This window comes from Eschrichtius robustus, chromosome 6 (genome assembly GCF_028021215.1).
Source record: "Eschrichtius robustus isolate mEscRob2 chromosome 6, mEscRob2.pri, whole genome shotgun sequence".
Lineage (NCBI taxonomy): Eukaryota > Metazoa > Chordata > Mammalia > Artiodactyla > Eschrichtiidae > Eschrichtius > Eschrichtius robustus.
In genome coordinates this window covers 41,501,152-41,517,148 of record NC_090829.1, presented here as the reverse complement: position 1 = coordinate 41,517,148, position 15,997 = coordinate 41,501,152, and the positions used below count along the sequence as shown (strand labels likewise).

General features: G+C 38.9%; 1 pseudogene; it reads right to left on the bottom strand.

Annotated features, from left to right (window-relative positions):
* Positions 1-7,297: 7,297 nt before the first annotated feature.
* LOC137766802 (ADP-ribosylation factor-like protein 5A pseudogene) lies at positions 7,298-7,893 on the bottom strand (annotated as a pseudogene).
* Positions 7,894-15,997: the final 8,104 nt, after the last annotated feature.

Genomic DNA, 15,997 nt, shown 5'->3' with positions numbered 1-15,997 from the left:
TTTATTTATTTTAAAAAATTATTTGTTTATTTATTTTTGGCTGCGTTGGGTCTTCGTTGCAGTGCACGGGCTTCTCATTGCAGTGGTTTCTCTTGTTGCGGAACACGGGCTCTAGGCGCGCGGGTTTCACTAGTTGTGGCACGCAGGCTCAGTAGTTGTGGCTCGCGGGCTCTAGAGCACAGGCTCAGTAGTTGTGGCACATGGGCTTAGTTGCTCCGTGGCATGTGGGATCTTCCCTTACCAGGGCTCAAACCCGTGTCCCCTGCATTGGCAGGCGGATTCTTAACCACTGCGCCACCAGGGAAGCCCTAAAGATTTTATTTGACTAATTAATCAATTAAGGAACCAGGTAAACATTGTAATTTGAAGAAGAGACATATTTATAAATCAGAAATACTGAAATGAATGTGTAAATGGAAGCAAACTGATTTTTCCACAGGGGCTAGGGAAATCAACTGGACCTCTACCAGACGGGACAGAATTCTCACATCTATGTGAATCATCTTGCATTGCTATCAATTACTTACAACTGAAAAAGTTGTAAAATAGCTCAAAGGCAATGAAAAGATTAGAATCACATAACCTGAGGGCTGTCCTCTAGACAATGCCTACTTCTCCAGGAAAGCACCTCCACGGGCCTCTCTTTTCCTTAGGCACCATTTACATGGGGGTAGCTTAAATGCCAGGGTTTCTGGGATTAATATTAACTCCAACGCTTCTTTTTCCTTGTTTCTCTCAGGGTTATTTGGTCCTTATGTAAACAGGGCTCCTGGAGGCCTGCACAGCCTGCCAGGGTTCCAGTATGGGGTGGAGAAGTCAGGCCTCCTCTGGGACCCTCCCCTTGTCATAATGACAAATGCTTCATTTGTATTGTTATAAGGGGCAGGGGTGGGAGAGGGGAGGTTGAAGCTCGAAGACTGGTATGGGGAAGTTGCAGGAAAGACAGGATAGGATCAAGTTGTGAAGTGCCTTCTGTGCTGTGCTAAGGATTTCAATCTTGACCTCAAAGGCAATGGAGAACAACCACAGCCATTTTTTAAATTATTATTATTTTTTATTTTTTAATAGATCTTTACTGGAGTATAATTCCACAAGATGAGACATGCCATCTCTGCATTTCACCTCCCCCCTCCTATCTCCTGACACATCTTCAGTTTCCTTACTGTGGTGTGTCTTTCATACCCCCTCCAGTTATCTAAGGGCAATCCAGCCCTGGTCACTTCACTGACCTATTCAAAAGACTGTGGTTGTATATATGCATTCACCATAGCGAGGAAACTGAAGATGTGTCAGGAGATAGGAGGGGGAGGTGAAATGCAGAGCTGGCATGTCTCATCTTGTGGAATTGTCTTGAATAAATGACTTTTAGAGAATTTTCTGCCCATCACAAAGAGACACCTTTCACTCTTCTCCTTAAAATGTCTCCAGACTGTCCCGCTATCACTTCCTGGCTCCTTGGGGCTTTTTTTCTCCAATAGCTGCTAAGCTAGGAGAACATTCAGCCACCAACCTTTGTCCAACACCGACTCACTCATGTCTGCACTGCTTAACACCTTGGAACCACCCATAAGGAGGGCACAGCAGCAATGACTGCATTTTATGGAGGAGAAGCAGCCTTGTGGAGGGCTTGACTGAATGGCCTAGGGTCACCCAGCTGGTAAGTTGTCTGGCCCGAGTTGGAAGCCGGGTCTCTGGAACTCTGCCTGCTCTTGCTGGGTACCACACAGCCTCCCTTACGTTCTGGTCCCAAGTCTCCTCTTCTATTCATAGAAAAATGGGAGCAGGTGGATGTTACATGGGATAGTCATCATTTTCTCTCTCAGTTCTAAAATTCCGGGCAGCTTTTCTAGTTTTATCTGCAATTCCACAGAGACGTTTAACAGGTTTGTAAGTTGCATCCTAGCTCACTCATTTTAGAAAATGAATTTTTATATTCACTCTCAAGCTGGTCATCTGTTTTTTTCAGAAGCTGCTGTCTCCCAAGGTGCAGAATCTGAAATGACAATCAGCATCTTAAGAGAGATGAAGGTGAAGAATAGACTAAAAAAGGAATAATTGTTCTGTTGGTCATTTGGCCAAGGAGTAAGACAGGTATCAATTATAAATAACTTTTAACTCATTGAGTTGACTTTTCTCTTACAAGCAAGATAAAACTCAAATTGAAGATGGCTAGAAAGAAGATAAATTTTAATTTCCAGAAAGGCCCCTTCAGCCATCGCACAGGTAACAGAGGGGTTCCCAGCTAGTTATCTCTGGCTCTTGACGATATTAGCTGCAATTAGAGATCCCCCGAAAGCCTCAAAAAATGGCCTTTTTAAAAGTTCATTTTATCAAGTGGGAGTGTCTTGTATTCTCTGGGGTCCTGTTGAAACTTTTATAATTAACTGACATGACAAGATAAAGATACTAACTCAGATGGCTTCCGTTTTTCCTTTTGCCTTGTTTTACCAGGAGAATTTTATTCTTCCATAGTGTGTGAGTAAAAAACCAGAAGTTTGGGCATCTGGGAAGACAGCCAAGAAATGTCACCCCGTGAAAAAACAAAAACCATGGGAATAAAAATGATGACATTAACTAACTTCTGAGGAAATAACACATTTAAGTGATGTTGGGTAAGTGAGAAGCATTAGACCAGAGCAAGATTCCTCAAAGTGAATTGTAAATAGAAACCTACTAGAAAGAAAGAGTTCCATGGCCAAATAATTTCTGCAAATACTAATTTAAATCTTGTTGAAACACATTCTTTATTGTAGCACTTCTCAGAACTGTTAATATGTTAATGTACATGGTGAAGAGAAGCTATAGTGGTAGGTATTTGCCAAATATGTTTTATCACAGAATCTTTTTTTTTTTTTTTTTTGGTAAAGAAACCTACTTTAGCAAACTCCATACTAGAATGTTTTGTTTTTTTTGTTTTTTTGTTTTTTTTTTTTTTACCATAGAAGACATGTATAATTTATTAGATGGACTTAAAAATCAACACAAATCAGTTTTAGGCACTTGTTGAGTACAGACTATGGGAATTTTCTACCAAAGAACACAATATCTAGCAGGCAAGACCATAAAGATTCAAACTTTAGTTTTCAGAACAGTACACAAGGGCTAGACATTTGAAAAAAAATATCGCATAATTAATCCAACTGTATCCAGTTACAATTTCTTCACAATCCCACACATGATTTTAGGATTTAATAGAAGCAGTCATTTTTTAGCATCCAAGGTTTTTAAATTCTCTCTTTCTTTCCTTTACTCCACCATTCTGGTCTTAAAATTATCGTACATTCTTTGAGGGAGCATGATATAGAAGTTTTATTTTTTGTATAAGTGGAACTTTAAAAAAGTATTGTCTATATTATGTCTGCATCTATAGTGTCAATACATGGTGATGATAATTTTGATGTTTTTTAAAGTCTATTTCAACAGGTTTATTTTGTAAAGATAGGCTTCTCATTACTAATTCCTTTAGACAGCTAATGTTTATCTTTGTCCTTTAAGTAAACATGAGGGAAAAAAATGGAATGCGGTCTACGGTTTTAAGGATGTGGGGATGTCTTCAGGTTAAACACTACATATGAATTTGGTCTGGCGTCTTTTATTCCTCAGAACGTAACTCATGTTTGGTAATGGGAAGATAATACACATATAACTTAATCCCTTTCACGTCTAACTAGTAGCTCAAGGAGCTGGCAGTCTAGGTAGGTCACTTATCTTTCTGAATCTACCTTTCAGTGTGAGAAGCTAAAATTAAGAAGTATTAAAATGTTAAATAAGGTATAATTTAAAGGACTCTACTGCTGGTATGTATTTATGTGCTGTGCACACAGCAAGCCAGTCTTGTGAGGTACTCAACAACTCTGATAATACTCTCTAATGAGCAAAGTGCAAATCAATGAATCAAGCCAGTGGCGGATAGCAAAGAACCAGAGAACCAACTTAGAAACTAGTAGTTTGGAGAACAGTGGATATGGGTAAAGTCTAGAATATCTCCAGGACCAAGATAACGTATCTTCGTTGATGGGCAATGAAGATACAGGAGAGCAGGGGATGGCTGAGCTATGGGAAAGCCAATCCTAAAGCAAGAAGTTCCAGATTATATTTGGACAGTGGGAGGGTTCAAAGTTAAGTCATGCAAAGAAACCTTGTCTCTACCCAGCCTTGAAAGATGGATTGATTCCAGGATACAACTGGGTAACTGAGAGAAGATGACTCCAAAGTCCACAGATAATCTGGGATGTGCTACTACCCCCTATATACAAAGTAGAACACACTACGGATATATTCCCAAAAATGCCTGCAGAGAAAACTAGAAAGTCGTCTACAGTTTTTCTATGTGCACTAATATAAACAAATTTTGAGGTTGTCTGTACTGTATGTAGTTGTTGTAGTCACAGCAAGAGATGTAGAATGCCTGTGAGAGGGGACAACAGAATCCCATTTCTAGACATCTTAATACTATACACTCAGACAGAAAAGAAAAGAACATCTCAGGGACTTCCGGCCCTTCCTCAGTGCCCTGCACTTCTCTGTGATCTCACTGTCACTACCTGCTAGGCACTTCTTGAAGACCAGAAAACAGAAACTCTTTTCTATTCCATGCCACGCATCTAAAATCACTTTACCTGCATTAAAAATGCCAGACAGCAGTGCTGAAACACTTTTTTATTCTTAAGGCAAAATGTCATATTCCCTACTCACTTTCCCCTGCCTCCCAAACTACCTGCCTTCAATGTATTCTTCGCCCATCCATGAGGGCCAAAGAAGATAGAACTGAAAAATTTCAAACAAGAATCCTTATTAGACTGTGTAAGATATACTTCCTAAATGCAATATGACAAAATTAAACATATTTAAATGCGTATAGCAATATGGTTACTTTTACCAAGATATTAAGAGAAGTTATACAACTTTCAAAATTAGTATCAAACATAGGATATTTAAATCCAGCCACACGTACAGAGGTATGAAGCTTTGTTCTTTTCAAAGCTGAGCATAATAACCCTAAATAAAATGTTTGTTTACACCCAAAAGTAGCATATTAAAAAACCAAAAGCATTGCCCTTTGCTTAATTCCACTTAAAAACAACTACATATAAATCACCAATATGACTATTCATGAGGCTCTCCATGTTTTATGGAAGTAATACTGTTACAATGATTTCAATGTATTTTCGTACACAAATTAAAAAAGTTTTTCCCATTGTAATTTTGGTTTTATGCACAAGTATAAATGTACCACCTTTTTTCTAATGCTTGGCCTGGAGGGTAGAATATAACAAAAGAAGCATGTTTCATAAATGTGGTAAAAGATTTCATGCATTCTCATGATGCTATGTCAATCACTAAACCAACTGTAACAACGTAGTACATGCTTTAAACATCCAATTAAGAATAAATTTTGGCTAACACCTTGATGACAAGGGAATGTGCTGGTATATTGTTGAACTGATGTGGCAGCAATTCAAGGGACTAAACCATGGTTATTCCAATTAAAAGACAAAAAGGATAAAAGTTGTGGATTTGCTGGGCTACTTTACAGAATATTTGTCTCTGATGACACTGCAACATCTACAAAATAGATTTGGGTTTTTAATATACAAGCAATTTCTTACAGTGATTTGAAAAAGTATGAGGACATATGAACAAATAAAGCTTAGTAATTTAGGATTTACTTTTGTAAAAGCAAGTTGACAAATATTAAAATGTTATACTTGCATTTTGAACAGTATAATATAAATATAAAACACAAAACATCTAATTTTAAACGCTGATTTCCCATGCCTGACTTGGATTTATATAACGAGCATTTTATATTTTATAGAAAGGAACTTTCAAAGTTTTGTCAATACTTATAGTATGTACTATTATTTCTCATCAAAATCTTTGAAATCTAAAAGGTTGGTATTAAAAGTAGTTTCTTTTTTTTCTTGAATATTCTAAAACATGCCAGTTTGGGATTAGTCACCAGATTTTCAGGGCATGAAAGATATACCAACAGAGCACCCAAGAATATGTTTTAACACATTTAGGATGTTTGTTTACATTTATAACAGAAATACCTTAGACTTTCAGATGCTGGAAAAAAAAAAACAAACTAGCAAACATAAAAGGTTTTGGGGCCAAGTTACTTCTTAGTAAAAATAATACATTATGTTGATCAATATTTAAACCAAATTCTTAAAAGCATTAAAAAGGATTCGTATTTTGTAATTGTCAAACAATGCATTCATGTGGTTTAAGATGATAGAGGAAAACTTACAGACACACACAAAAAAAAACCCAAACTATTCCAACTCCTAAGTTAAGAAATAAGAAATTTTCAAATTAAGAAATTATCTTTGTTGCTCAGAAAATATGCTTTACTTTTCATCTCAAATTGACTTTTAAATGCTTGACATACAATTTAATATCTAAGAAGACTGTAGCTAAATTATTTGATGATATTTATAGTGTGATACTTCTCTGGGTAGACGTATTTCACGCAACAGTTTCCAATTAATGCTGAAAAAAAATCACTTGATAACTTTAATCACAATTAACGATTGACCGAAAATAGATTAACAATTTACTCAGTAAATTTAGATGGCATGAGGTCCAGTAAAGGAGCAATCTGGTGACTGCTCAATGTGCAATTCTGCCCATTAGTAATACTAAGTCAAGAATATGACAGATATTTCACTCAGCTGGACTATATGTTTCCATGTATGTGATTTGGTCAACAAAAAATTAGGTATACAATGTCAAGCTTTTTCCTTTCTTTTTTTTTCTTTCTTAAGAGCAGCTCAATGATTTGGGGGTTGGTTAGTATGATATGGAGAACATAGGGGAAGTACAAAATGGCACTTCCACCAATGCCAGTACTCATCTCATTATGGTTATAACTAAGGATATTATTAATTTTTGTGTTATTTCCTTTTTTTAAGAACATAAATCAAAGCCATTAACTCGAATTTGAGGTATATACACAATACCTACACAACCCTATGCGAAATACTTTTGATAATAAAGCTCTTAAAGTTAAAAATATCCTCCTCTCCCTTTGTACTTACCACAGGCTACACAATGTCCTGAGATGATTCTTTATGAGAAAAATGTCCATCACAGCTTTAAGACCTTGCTTTGGAAGGAACTAATGAGAAAGCAGATGGAAAGGTGAGACTTCATCTTTGTTTTCAAATAAGTGGTCTTAATTTTTCTTCTTATAGAAAAAGTTTAACTGTTTAAATCAGTTTATTATAAATATATCTAAACCATTAATTTTTGCAGCTTTCAGGTAAAGTCCAGTGAAGTGAAGTCACTTATACAAAGTCTATGAGAATAGGTCAGTAGAGATCATCTAATCTTAAGTCGTGACATCATCCATTCAAGTCCTTGGCATAATCCCTCGCCAGTAAGAGCGCAGCATGCCTGGACATGCCACTGGTGATCTTTAATAGAAGTTAGTTTCAAAAACTGGGAGATTTCTGCTACAGTCTTGCATTCTTTAACATCTTGTTTATTAGCAAAGATCAGCAATCCAGCTTTCCTTAGGTCCTCATGGGCTAACATTTTATAGAGTTCTTCTCTAGTTACAGAAATCCTTTCTCTCTCTGTACTGTGCACAGCAACTATTACAAACTCTGTGTTAGTATAGTAAGTGTTCCACGAAGAACGAAGAGATTCTTGGCCACCAATAGCCCACATTAGAAAACGTGTATTATTAATCACTATCTCTTCTACATTACTTCCTATTGTTGGGGGCGTATGTACAACTTCATTCATAGAACATTGGTAAAGGATGGTAGTTTTTCCCGCATTATCCAGCCCAACAACGATAAAATTGTGCTCCTGGTAATTGAACAGTCTCCATATCCTGGTGAAGAGAATTCCCATTCTCGGGCAGCGGACCCCCCTCCAGCCACCCCTGCCGCCTGGCCTCCCCCGGCTCAGGCTCAAGGGGAGGAGAGAGACGCGCCGGAGCCTCGGTCTCTGCCGCCGCTGCTCCCGCGATGGCCGTCGGCCCGCTTCCTGGGAACCGGAGGGAGGCCGAAGCCCAGGCCGCCCTGCCGTGCGCGAGGACCCGCCGCTGCCGCCGCGGCTCCCGCCTGGCTCGCGGACATCGCCGCCGCGTGGAATGCTTTTTAAAATTTCAACAAGGGATTCTGATTATCTGCTTGTATATATTTCTACAAATAAATTTATTTATACAAATAAGTTGATACAAAAAATTTATTTACACAAATGAATTGTAACATACCTCAGTATGTGCTGTGATTACAGAGAAGGAGAACTGAAGAAGACAACTGGGTAGTAGGAATAATTTGTCTCAGGCTCACCAAACATTTCTCTGTAGTTGGGGGTGTTATTTGCTAGGGCTGCCATAACAATGTGTTGTAGACTGGGTGGCTTAAACAACAGAAATTTATTTTCTCGTAGCTCTGGAAGCTACAAGTCCAAGGTCAAGGTATCAGCAGGGTTGGTTACTTCTGAGGCCTCTCTCCTTGGCTTGCAAACGTCTTCATTCCCTCTGTGTCCTCACATGGTCTTCCCTCTGTGCTTGTCTGTGTCCTAACCGCCTCTTCTCATAAGGACACGAGTCGTACTGGAATAGAGCAGCTGTAATGACTTCATTTTACCTTAATTACCTCTTTAAAGGCTTCCCCTTCAAATGCAGTCACCTACTGAGGGTTAGGACTTCAACACATGAATTTTGAGAGGGCGCAATTCAGCTCCTAATAGTGGTCTGGACACATAAATTACCAGGAGCTCACTACACAGCCTATAGAGATCATACCATTCTTTGCACTCCAACCCAAACCTTTTTAAAAAATTTTTCTTGGAGTATAGTTGATTTACATTGTTGTGTTAGTTTCAGGTGTACAGCAAAGTGAATCAGTTATACATATACATATATCCTGTCTTTTCCAGGATTCTTTTCCCATATAGGTTATAACAGAGTATTGAGTATACCCCAATCCTTCTTGAGCAGTCTTCTGAACCTGAGATGGTTTCCCCAAGGATGTTCCAACTGGGAGGAACCAGACTCACAGCCAGACACAGCCTCTTTGACCACTATACTTCCCAAGAAACTTAATATGCATCAGCTTGATGGTTTGTGAACTAATCTCTTGAAAGTTTGGCTGAGGTGACTCTGTTTCCCTAGCCCTGATCACACCTAATTGGATGGATAAAATGTGGTTTTTAAACTAACAAAGCTGAGGACGAGATATTGCCCTTGTGGTGCCTCTACCAAGGGAGCCGAGGGAAAGGAATGATCTCTGATAGGAGGTCACGTATGCAGAGGGACTCTGTATAATAACGGCTCCCATGTCCTGAACAGCGTTGGGCATTTCACATCAGTATCATCTCATCTATTGCTTATAACATCTCTTTGAGATAAAGGTACTATTATTCCATCTAGATTGTAGATGAGGAAATGGAATTCTAAAGAAGGTATTTATTACAAACAAATAGAGAATAATTTGAAGGGAATAATCAAACAAGTAGTGAATAATCCTATGCTCTTAGCTATCATCCCACATACAGTTTGTATGCTCTCACTTGATTTTGTAAAGGAGCAGAAACTGTTTTTCTACCCTCTTAGGTACTGTAACTAGGGCCTGTGATTTAAACTGAAAAAAGAGGACTTCCCTGACAGTCCAGTGGTTAAGACTCCATGCTCCCAATGCAGGGGGCATAGGTTAGATCCCTGGTCGGGGAACTAAGATCCTGCATGCCACACGGTGCTGCCTAAAAACAAACAAACAAACAAACAATCAAACCTGAAAAAAGACAGAATAGCAGGAGAAAAGGCAAACAGATTTTATTAATATATTTATGTGCATGGGGGCTTCACAGAAAAGAAGTGAAAACTGAAAGACATGGTTAGATTTGGGGCCTTATATATCATTTTAACAAAGGGTGATGAATTGTGAAGAAGTGATTAGATAAAGGAAATGAGGGTTGGAGCTCCTGGGACAGGGGGTAAACTGTGGGAAGTTGACTAGGAACTGGATGGTAGATAGGGTTGTTTAGGAAGATTTGTTATGCTGACTCCGTGACTCCTGGTGCCCTCTACAGTGATTAAGCTAGTTCTCTTCCTGCTTCGGGAGAGAGGAACACTTTTACAAATGGAAACTTATGTCACCTTTATGAAAGGAAATATACGCCCTGGTTTTGGCAGAAAGGGAAAGGGCAGAGAGCTAGCTTTTCCTGTGTCTGCTGTTCCTCAATTGCCTTTAACTTAAAATAATCAAAATAATACTATGCCAAAGTGGCGTTTTGGGGGATGACATATTTGGATCCCCTTCAGATTCTACAACACTTAGAGTTGAGGGAAATAAAGGCAGGAATTGTCCAGGGTTACAAGGTTAGGAAGCAGAAACTAGATAATAAGCTGATCTCTCTGACTTCAAAACCGCTAGTATATGTACCGTATAAATAGAATTTTTAAAAATAAACTTTTAATTTTAGAACAGTTTTAGATTCACAGAAAAACTGCAAAGAGGGTACAGAGAGTTCTTAAACACTCTGTATGTATACTCTGTATGTATAAAGTCTTACATCAGCATGGGACATTTGTTACAAAGAGGGTTCTTAGCAAGTGACTAGACTGAGGCACTGAGAGGAGAGAGGAAGTTTAGAAACTGAAGACTAAGGTGGAAGAGGAGTTGGATTCCGTGAATTCTAAGGTCCCTTCTCACGTTGAAACCAGGGATCTGGCGTCCGCAGGTAGAAAACTAAGACAGGCTTTCCTCCTGTATCAACTTTACTTCTTTAATTGCTCATTTCAAGCTAAAGCATTAAACAGAATCCTGATTCCTAGCCCCTGGAGGCATTTCTTTGGCTAGAGTCACTGATTTAATGAAGATATAAACATTTCTTGTGGGAACAGATCCCAGCTCATTGCTTTGTCCACACTTGCTTCTATGAAGAAGCTCTGTCCTGTTTCTTCTCTTCTCCATTGTGTTTTCTACTGTTTTTCTGGCTCCTTTGCACCCAGTTGTGGTGAGATAAACAAGAGTAAAAGGTTTTTTCTTGATTCTCCTGGAGCATTTTAGTAAATACAGGTGGGAACTCACTCAGTACACAATCCTCTTTTTGGCCAAAGCAGTACCCATTTCTGCATTTATCTTAGGGTGAAAGTCAGAGTTTGGAAAATTTTATTCTTGCTTTGTGAACTTGAGAAAAATCACAGTTCATTATTTGTATCTTTGGTCATTTGCCACAAAACAAAACTTTTTTGTGAAATTTATGCCTGCTAATACTTTTGGTTTTTTAAAGGTTTTAAAATTAAATCCTATACGTTAATTCAATCACACTAAATATTTACTGTAGCTTGTTGCACTATTTCCTCTTTTTTTTTTTTTTTGACAAAGTACCCTAACTTTCTTCTATTTAACAGTTAACTTTTGCAAGTTAGCCACTTGTCCATTCACAATAGGCATCTGTAATATATTAATTATTGCCTCCAGGTGGAAAAGGAAAAATCTAGGAAGATATCATCATGCCTCAATTTGTCTTGCACTCATTTCCCCTCCTCGAAAATGGAGAGAACTAAGGCTATTCTTCTATCAATTTTTCCATGTTTTTCTGTAGCCCCATTTAAGAAAAAACCTTTCATTTTATGTGTTGTCAGTCCCCTTGGGTTCACTTACAACAGCTTTGGCTGGGTTGATGTTTAAAACATTTTTAGAAAGGGTAAATAATTTATTTGAAAGCTGGTGGAGAAAGGCACTTAAAAAAATTAGACCAAGTGAGTGGATTTGAAAGAAAAAATGTTACTGGAAACCAAAATATATGGCTTAAAAAGGCGGGAGAGAGCTCTATTTCAAAAGAAAAAGTAAATGTCATTTAAGTGTTACCTTCACATTACATATTATTCTGTGAATCTTCAGTGTATCCATACAGATGTAAATATGTCTGAATTAGTAAACATATCTTTAAAAATATTGGCTTAAAGAAATGCTCCTAAGTTTCGATACTGTCTTGTGACTAATGTTTATATCACATTACAATTGTGAACAGATTCACTAGCTCTTCAAATAAATATCATCCACGCCCCATTTCCACAAGTTCTCTAGGATTTTGAAAAACTATCCTGCTTTATTTTTATTCTAGACTCTACCTTGATAATGTCTAGAACTGATTCTGTCATATTTAAGAAAGTTCTCCAGTTTCTAGCAACAAACCCTACCCTCAAAGTTTTTCAAAAAACATTCTTGTTGATAAACCAGAAAAAAACCTGAGGCCCTGAAGGGATGATTTGTCCCAGCACACTCAGAAGAAAAGCTAGAGATAAAAACCAGGAGACCTGCTGGACTTTTAGTGAACAAATGACCCCCACTGGGCATCTGCTAGGCCCTCAGGGGACGCCACTGGGACTGGGAAACTGGAGGATGAACGCTGCCCCTTGCCCTTGAGAACTTGCCACTTAGTATATGCTCTCTTCTCATTTTAAGGTCATGGCTTTTGTCATACACTGTTTTGTTTTGTTTTTTTTCAATTTTTGAATTTTATTTTATTTATTTTTTTATACAGCACGTTCTTATTAGTCATCCATTTTATACACATCAGTGTATACATGTCAATCCCAATCTCCCAATTCATCCCACCACCCACCCCGTCATACACTCTTTATTCAAAAAAAGTCCCAACGACCTGAAAAAGCATATCTATCTATCTAGATAGATAGATACATCTCTCTATATATCTGAGTCACTTTTCTGTACACCAGAAACTAACACACCATTGTAAATCATTGATACTTCAAAAAAAAAAAAAACCAAAAAAAAGTCCCAGAGATCAAAAAGGTTGAAAGGCAACTGAGTTTACTGTATTTTATAACTTGAGTGTCTGTGAAAGGATAAAAGATGTAGTCAAAATCCTTTCAGCTCAAGGTTTTGGCTGGAGCCTGGCAAAACAGGCGGGAGGGGGAGCTGGTCTGTAGCTATCCTTTCCCCTTTTTGCCTCCCACAAGACATGTAGCGTCCTCCAGCATGCCCTCTCCTTCCCCCGACCAACTATGGCCAAGCCTGTCCTGAGTCCCCAGGCTCGAAGGTGTCAGCCCTGGACTGGGAACTGCTTCATTTGCCAGCCCTCCTGAGGCAGCAGATCCTACACTTGATAGAACTCCCTGGGTAGCCTTTTAAAAATATAGATTCCTGATGCTACCCTAGATGTTCTGAATTAGATCTCCCTGGGATAGGGGCCTGGAAATCTATATAGTGAAAAGCTTGTCAGATGATTAGCCTGGTTTGAGGACCAGTGTTTCAAGGGATATTGCATTTAGGTATCAAAGGGATAAAGCTGGGACTTCCCTGGTGGCGCAGTGGTTAGGAATCCACCTGCCAATGCAGGGGACATGGGTTCGATCCCTGGTCTGGGAAGATCCCACATGCCGCGGAGCAACTAAGCTCATGTGCCACAACTACACTGAGCCTGCACTCTAAAGACCGCGAGCCACAACTACTGAGCCTGCGCGCCTAGAGCCCGGTCTCCGCAACAAGAGAAGCCACCGCAATGAGAAGCCCGCGCACCGCAGTGAAGAGTAGCCCCTGCTCGCCGCAACTAGAGAAAGCCGCATGCAGCAACAAAGACCCAACGCAGCACCCCCCCCCCCCAAATTAATTAATTAATTAATTTTTAAAAAAGGGATAAAGCTGAGAAGGCATCTACCAGCTGTTCTGGCAGGGGCAGAGAAGGGAGATGTTCGTGCGACATTTAGCAGGGACAAATTTCTATGATATATGATTGCAAATTAAACTGATTTATAATAACAACAATAATAATAATACATCCACATGTTACAAAAAAGTCAAAACATAGGTTTGGATATAAAATGAAAAGTAACTCCCCCACCCTACTTTTAGGAGCTTGTCTATTCTGTACAGGACAGAGGTTCTCCTTTCTGACTGCAATCTATGGAGATCTGAAGAAATACAGATGTCTGGCCCCTTTCCTAGAATTACTGAATCAAAAAGCCTAGGAATAGGAGCAGCTGTATTTTAAAAACTCTGTAAGTGATGCTGACCTATAGCTAGATTTGTGAGCCTACGGTTCATATGCTCCTTTAAATTATTACTTATGTATAAGGTTATCAGGTACTTTTTGCTGGGAGTCTTTATTTTTAACCTATGATCCCTCAAAATTCTGGCCTCTCATCTTGGTCTCTAGGGGGAATCCACACAAATCTGAGCAAGAACCTGCTTGCCCCACAATTGTTTTTGTACAACACTGAATCTTTTTGGCTCTAGAAGAAGCATTTGTACAGGAAACATTTGTGAAAATGTGGTTGTGAAATCATGGTAATGGTAGCAACATTAACATAAATCAGAGGAAAAGAAAAAAATTATCCATAAACCCTTCATCTACCCCTATAAATCAAACTACTTTCATTTTTGCCTGTGCCTTTTTCTATCCTTGTAAGCATGGACACATAAACAATGGAAAAGTTGATGTGTCTCTCCAATCTACATTTGTATCTCCCTGAGATCCAACCAAAATAATGAGTTGGTATTTCCAGATGCTTAAGCAATTACCCCAAATTATCTGACTTTGAACCTTCTAAAGAAATAAAGGGACTTCCCTGGCGGCGCAGTGGTTAAGAATCCGCCTGCCAGTGCAGGGGACATGGGTTCGATAGCTGGTCCGGGAACATCCCACATGAGGTGGGGCAACTAAACCCGTGCGCCACAACTACTGAGCCTGTGCTCTAGAGCCCTCGAGCCACAACTATGAAGCCCATGCACCTAGAGCCCGTGATCCGCAACAAGAGAAGCCACCGCAATGAGAAGCCTCAGCACTGCAACGAAGAGTAGCCCCCGCTCACTGCAACTAGAGAAAGCCCGCACGCAGCAACGAAGACCCAACGCATCCAAAAAAAAAAAAAAAAAAGAAATAAAAATACTTCTCAAACATCCTCTACCAGAAGCTAAACGTGACAGTATTTTATTCTCAACTAGCTACTTAAAATCCCCCAAGAATGTATTTTAAAGTTCTTTCAAAATAACATGTTTTCCAAAAGTTTCAAATCTACCTTTTTCTTTTATGAGAATCTGATAAGTGTCTAAATAACGATAAGGCGTTGGAGGCTTTGTCTTAGAGTGTGTGGTTCAGGGTATTTTGGGGCATTTATTTTCATATCTACACGTTTTATCTGCCTATAGTTCCCAACAGATGAAAATGACAATAAATATTTTTAAGACCCAGAATTTAATTTTTTCTTTATTGTTTGAAAGACTTAGTATCTTTCATAATTGGAGTCTGTGCAGTGTATTTATGTTTTATTATCCTTGGACATATGGCTAAGCAACTTTATAAAACCCCCAAGGCTTTTGAGTAATGTGAGCCTCTGTGATTCCCTCAGATTCTTTCTGGCGCTATCAATATTTCATTGTTTACCATTTGCTGCATGGTTTGGACCACTTCTGTCCTCCTCCCAACCCAATAAAATTCTGTAGTTTAAGCAGCAGCTTCAGGAAATGAGGGGGGCGAGGTTGGCTGGGGTCTTCTGAAACAGGGGGACAGGGACAGGCGTCTAAACCTACTTTAAGATGAACCTTTTGGATTCTCAGGCCCACAAAAGAGAGTTTTCAGAGTTGGAGTTGAAATATAGGAGACTGGGCCTTTTATATTTTCTGAAAAGAATCTTCTCTGATTCACGTGGAACTTCAGTGTTGCTGACATAAAACTGCGACCCTCAGAAAATCAAGCTGCACACAAATACATTTAGGAATTTATGAGCATGTTCTTGGCACAGACTCTAAAAACAATAAGTGAGTTTAATTGGTTTTCTAAATTTATAGGGTACCTTTTTTCGGCTACTCGCCCAATAAAAAGTGGAATTTTTATTTTGAAGTTGCCTTTGGCAATCAATAAGAGCGTATTTTAATTTTCAGTGACTTGGATAGCCTTTGTCCCTGTGTACTACGCAGTGAGCATAGGCTACCTTTCTTGCTAGCAATAAGAAAACTCTATTTTCATCCTCTGGATGCCACTCCTCATTAGAAGCAAATTGGCT